This window comes from Alligator sinensis, unplaced genomic scaffold (assembly GCF_000455745.1).
Source record: "Alligator sinensis unplaced genomic scaffold, ASM45574v1 scaffold1740_1, whole genome shotgun sequence".
NCBI classification, from domain to species: domain Eukaryota; kingdom Metazoa; phylum Chordata; order Crocodylia; family Alligatoridae; genus Alligator; species Alligator sinensis.
Window position 1 is genome coordinate 140,042 of NW_005843154.1, and position 6,281 is coordinate 146,322.

Below are 6,281 nucleotides of genomic sequence, written 5' to 3' on the forward strand. Positions count from 1 at the left end.
GCGGCGCTCAGAATTGCACGCAGTACTCCAACTGCGGTCTGACCAGCGCCCGATAGAGGGGAAGTATCACCTCTTTGGATCTATTCGTCATGCATCTGCTGATGCATGATAAAGTGCCATTGGCTTTTCTGATGGCTTCGTCACACTGCCGACTCATGTTCATCTTGGAGTCCACTAGGACTCCAAGATCCCTTTCCACTTCCGTGCCTCCATGCAGGTCATTTCCTAGGCAATAGGTGTACTGGACATTTTTCCTCCCTAGGTGCAGCACTTTGCATTTCTCCTTGTTGAACTGCATTCTGTTGTTTTCTGCCCACTTGTCCAACCTGTCCAGGTCTGCTTGCAGCTGTTCCCTGCCCTCCGGCGTGTCCACTTCTCCCCATAGCTTTGTGTCATCCGCAAACTTGGACAGAGTACATTTCACTCCCTCGTCCAAGTCGCTGATGAAGACATTAAAGAGTATCGGTCCAAGGACCGAGCCCTGCGGGACCCCACTTCCCACACCCTTCCAGGTCGAAACCGACCCATCCACCACGACTCTCTGGGTGCGACCCTCCAGCCAATTCGCCACCCACCGGACTGTGTGGTCATCCAAGTCACAGCCTCTTAACTTGTTCACCAGTATGGGGCGGGATACCGTATCGAAGGCCTTCCTGAAGTCTAAGTATACGACATCCACCCCTCCTCCTGTGTCCAGACGTTTTGTAACCTGGTCATAGAAAGAAACTAGATTGGTCAGGCACGATCTGCCTGCCACGAACCCGTGCTGGTTTCCCCTCAGCATAATTTGTCCTGCCGGGCTCTCGCAAATGTGAGCCTTGATAATTTTTTCAAAGACTTTGCCAAGGATGGAGATATACCCCTGTTGTATCTTGGGGCCAGGTGAGGAGCTCTGATAGGGTTTACAGCCCTCAGGCACAATGCCCAGTACAGGTTTATGGTCCAAGCTAGTAACACCCAGAGGCTGGCACCAGCTTCCTTCCTGCCCGGACATCTGGGTTCTCTCCCTGCCCTGGCAGCAACTGTCTCCAGGATAAGTACAGAGCTGCCACCCCACCATTCTTGCTGGCAGTGCCCCTGGCATGGTGGGTGACAGCAGCGGTGGGGCTCGGAGCCAGAATATGTGAGCTCTCTGGGGAGGACTGGGGGCTTGTGGGTGAGGGCAGCAGGGACCAGGAGTCCAGATGCCTGGGTTCTCCTGAAAGTAGGACCTAGTGTCTTAGAACAAGGCATTGGTGACATGTAGGGGGTGCATGCGGGTGCACGTACACCCCCTGAGCGTGGCGGTTCACCCCCTGCAAAAAGGCATCGCTGACAGTGCTGGCGTTGCCTGTGGGTGGTTGCTGCTCATGCCCCCCGCCATCAACACCGCTGGTGGTGCCTGTGGGCAGTCTGCGATTGCCACTGGCTGCCGGCGGTGTTGGCGTCTGCAGGTGGTTGCTGACCGCTAGTTGGTGCTCACCACCCCCGCTGCCAGCGCTGCTGCAGGAGCTCCCCGCTTGCTGCCGACAGGGCTGCCGTTACCCCCACGTGGCGGGAGCTTGCCAGGGCCCCTCAGCCGCTGGGGGCACGCGGTGTTCATGGAACAAGGGGTTGGAGCCCAGATGCCTGCATTGCTTCCCGATGAACTCTGAATCACCCTGTACCTTCAGCCCCTCCCAGTGCCCATATAAGAGACAGGAGGTGCCCAGCCCAGTACAGACAGGTGTGGACTGCACAAGGCAGCCATGATGCCTGCCCTACACATGGCCACCCTCCTCGGGCTGCCGGTCACTGGTGAGTAGGCCTCACTCCCCTGCAGAGCCAGCTGCAGCTCCTGTCTCCGTTACACCCATCTCTGCCTCCCAAAAATCAGCTCCATCTCTCCACAGCCTCTGGCCTGTGCTGCCCAAAATGCCTGCCCTGGCAAGGGAACTGCTGGGACAAGATGGAGACATGTCGATTAGGACAAAACACCTGCGTGGTGCAGGAGCTGCGCCTGGCTCCAGGTGAGACTCCGGGGGCTCAGGAAGCGGGGCTCAGATGCCTGGATTCCCTGGGACGGGGGTGAGGACTGCAGGAAGAGAGTGGGGCCTGAATGTCTGGGTTCCCTGAGAGGCTTCAGATGCCTGCTGGGTTGTCCCAGTCAGGTAACAGACCCTCCTGGGGTACCTGGCCATCTGCTCCAGGCCCCTGACACCTTGGTTCTCAGCTCACCTCTGAAATCCTTCCCCCCCGGTAGTCATGGGCAATGCCCTGCGGGTGGGATGTGCAGCTCTGCAGATGTGTGACCTGCCTTCTTCGGACACTGCAGCTGGACTGAGTGGCAAAAGCTCCTGCTGCACCACAGACCTGTGCAAAGCAATCTACATGCATACGTACAGCCCCTCCCCAGAGCCAGCCGCATCCTGGCCCAATGCCCTCTAGATCCAACTGCAGCTCCTGTCCCCATTGTACCCAGCCCATTGCTCCTCAGAGCCAGCCGAATCCCAGCCCTGTGTCCCCACAGGTGACTCAGGGCCTGTGGGGCATCTCCTGTGTCAGAGCTGCGTGGGATCTGCCACTGACCAAGGCCTCGACACCCTGACGTTGACCTGTGCTGACTCGCAGGCCCAGTGTCTGCAGCTGTCCCGGCGCCTGCTGCCTGGTAAGGCCTGGACACCTGGGATCCTCCTGCAGGAGGAGGGGGAGCGGTGCTGGGTTCCTTCCTCACGCTGGGTGCGGGGACCCCGGCCGCCTGGGTTCCTCACAGCCCTGGCAGGTAGAAAGCCCGGTGCTGGCTTAAAACCACAGTGGCTGGGTTCAGAGCCTGGGCACCTGGGTCCTCTGGTGGGGGGAGTGGAGCAGGGGTGAGAACAGGGGGGCTGGACATCCAGACACCTGGGTTCCCTAGTATGCCCCACGCCAGCCTATCCCCCTCTCAACCCTCTGACCTGTGCCTCAGTTTTCCTGTATCCTCACTACCCACATGTACTGGCAGGGGAGCAAGGAGACACTGTGTACAAGGCATGCGGGGGACCGGGGGCCCCTGAGGAGCTGCTGGCCATGGCTGCGGGGCCTGACCTGGCCTATGTGCATGTGTGGCGCTGCCATGGGGCCAGCTGCAACAACGGCTCCTTTACTGGTAACGCTGCCTGGACTCCTGGGTTCTCTGGGTGGGGAGTGGGTCTGGAGCTGGGGGGTGAGAGCCCAGATGCCTGGGGTCTCCTGGTGATGGGGGCTGGGAGAATGGCGGGAAAGGGAGTCTGGATGCCTAGCTTCTCTCGGGGTGGGGACCGGGGGGTGAGAGCAGAAGGGGATGGGAGCCCAGATCCCTGTGTTTTCTGACAGCGCCCCCGCACTCCCCACACAGAGGTGTCCCGGGGCACCCGCAACAGAAAGCTCTGCTACACCTGACTGGAGACAGGAGCGGGCGAGTACAACTGTCAGGAGCTGCCGACCATGAGCTGTACGGGGCCCATGAACCAGTATGTGAAAGTCCAGAGCACAGGTGAGAACCACCCCCCCGACCACAGGGAACTCAGGGGTCCAGGCTCTTAGGTCCGCTGGTGCCACCTCCAGCTTACCCTTTCCTGCCAAGAGGCCCAGGTGTCCAGGCTCCCAGCCCCCTGCACCGAACCCCTTCTCTGCCCCCCAACCCACAACAACCCCGTGACCCTGCTCCGTGGCTGTGCCACCCCCGACCTCTGCCACGTTTTCCAGCCCCTGGGCTGCCTGCTGCTGCCCTTGGACACCAAGATCCACTGCTGCTCCAGGAACCTCTGCAATTGCACAGCCTCCTGCCAGGGTCCGCTGCCCCTGGCACTGCTGCTGGTGCTGGGGGGGAACTGGAGCTGAGCGGGGGGCAGGGAATCCAGGCATCTGGGCTGGGACCTGCTGGTACCCTTTCGGCACCCAGAGGGACCCAGGTGTCCGGGACACACAGAACCCAGGTATATGAGTTTAAATCACGTGAGCCCATTCAACTTGCAGGAAACCCTGGCATCGCACAACCCCCCCTTCCCCCTCCCCGTGTCTCTCCCTGGACCAAAGCATCCTGAGTTGCCACAAGGAGGCAGCACCCACCTCGACCTCCAAATAATGCCCCTTCCCCTCCATCTTGCCCCGCTGGAGCAACAGAGCCTTTGCAATACTCCCTGGAAGGGGCATCTATGACTCCCAGCCCCATAATCACCCCTGTCCTGCCCTGCCAGTTTTCTAGGGACCAGGTTCTTCCCCCTAAAGATCCATTTCCTCATTAGCAGGCCAGACATCCACCTGCCCCCCCTGCTAATGAACTCCTGTGGCCATCACGGGGGAGGGGGTGCAGGAGCAGGGAGGTCCAGCATGGGGCGGTGTCCTCCTCCTGCCCAGGCGGGTCCCTCTTTCATTAGGAGCCCCCGTTGTTAGCAATTTCGTGCACATCCCCTTTGGGAGCCCCCTTGCAAGCAGCAGAGGGGATTATGGCTGGGGGCATCTCTGGGAATCTGGTGGATCTCTAGGCCCAGATCCTTGCCAGAGCAACGGGGCACCTGATTGATGGGGATCAGGATCAAGGTCTCCCAACCCCAAACCTGGTGCGAGGCACTGAACGTACCCCTCTGAGATCCAGTGCCTTCCCCCTGGCGCCGGGCTCTGGACAAAGCCCATCACCCCATCGTGCACGGAGCAACCTGGATTCTGCAGGAAATGATCATTCCTAAAAATTAAAAAGAAATATTGTTAGTCCTCAGTAGGTGGCTGGGACAAAGGAGTCTTGTGGTGCCCTGAATAAATGTGTCAGGCTGTCAATCAATAAATCGTCAATCAATCAATCAATCAAGAGCCTGAATTTTGTTCTAAAAGTCACAAAGTACTTGATGGATGGGTTATTTCTAGTGAACAGATATTGGCAATTAAAATATAATTACTGTCATTGCTACTGTCGCTGTTGTTTAATTGCAATAATCACTACTATTATTATTATTAGCATTAATAATAACAAGAACTAAAGAAGAACAATAATGATAACAATAAAACATCACCACCACCACTGTAACTACAATAATGACAAGAACAACACTAATAAATGCAATACAAGTATAAGGCATAATCAGACTGTTGTGATAATTAGATTTCATTATTATTAACAGTAATCAATGTAGCTGCCACGTGACCACAGCCAAGTTACCATGGCACCAAGGTGGCATTCAAAGATGGCTGCCACAGGCCCAGTTACAAACCACCTAGTAGGCTTGAGACCAATATTGCATCCATGATACGGCCGCCACAGGCCCACACCCTAAATAAGCTGGTTGGCATAAGGCCTAGACGGTGTCCTAAAATGGCCAGCATGTCCCCAAACCCTGGACAACCAGGTTGGCATGAGGTAAATAGAGCACCAAAAATGGCGGCTGTGTGCCCAAACCCCGGACAGCCTGATGGCACGACTCCAATATGGCATCCTGAATTGGGTGCCAGCTGCCCACCCGCTGGGCAACCTGGTTGGCCTGAGGCTCATATGGTATGTACAACATGACTGCCACAGGCCCACCCCTGAATGAAATGGATGGCATAAGGCCAAGATGGGGTCCCAAAATGGCACCATGTCCTTAAATCCCAGACAACCTCCCTGGAACAAGGCAAATATGGTGTCTAATATGGCCCCCAGGTACCTGAACCCTGGACAGCCTGGCTGGCATGGGGCAAGCATGGTGTCCACATTATGGCTGTCATGTGCCAACCGCCTGGACAACCTGCTTGGCTTGCCACCAATATGGTAACTGCAATATGACCACCACATGCCCACCCTCTCAATGACCTGGTTGGTATGAGGGCGAGAGAGTGTCCTGAAGTGGCTGCCATGTTCCCAAACTATGGACAACCTCATTGGCATGACCCCCAACATGGTGTCCCAAAATGCAGCTGTGTGCTCAAACTCTGGACAACCTGGATGCCATGAAGTCAATAGGGTGCCCATAATGGCCACCACGTCCTGGGCCACTACAGTACTAGCACCCTTGAGCAGTCTTGTGTTGCAACCCCAGAAGCCGTGGTCCAGGTGGGTCCTGCTGCCACGTCTGCTTGGGGCCCAACTTTCCAGAGCCTGGTAGAGTTGGTTTCTCCCTGCTTGAAGTTTCCATCTAGTCTCCATTAGCGCCCACAGGACGGACAGTTCTGGGGTCATGCTGTGCGCTGTCGGCCCATCTTCGCTGGCATGCACATGTGTTCTAGCCTCGGCGTCTCTGGCACCTAGGGTCCATCCGCCCTGCCGGCTCCAACTCCGGGCTGTGGGCTCTTCCCAGCTGAAGTGAAACTTTGCCTTCCCCACTGCAGACATGTTG

The 6,281-nt window shown here is 57.2% G+C and overlaps 1 pseudogene; it reads left to right on the forward strand.

The window, feature by feature from the left end:
• The first annotated feature begins 1,727 nt into the window (after positions 1-1,727).
• On the forward strand, positions 1,728-3,816 carry LOC112548384 (annotated as a pseudogene).
• Positions 3,817-6,281: the final 2,465 nt, after the last annotated feature.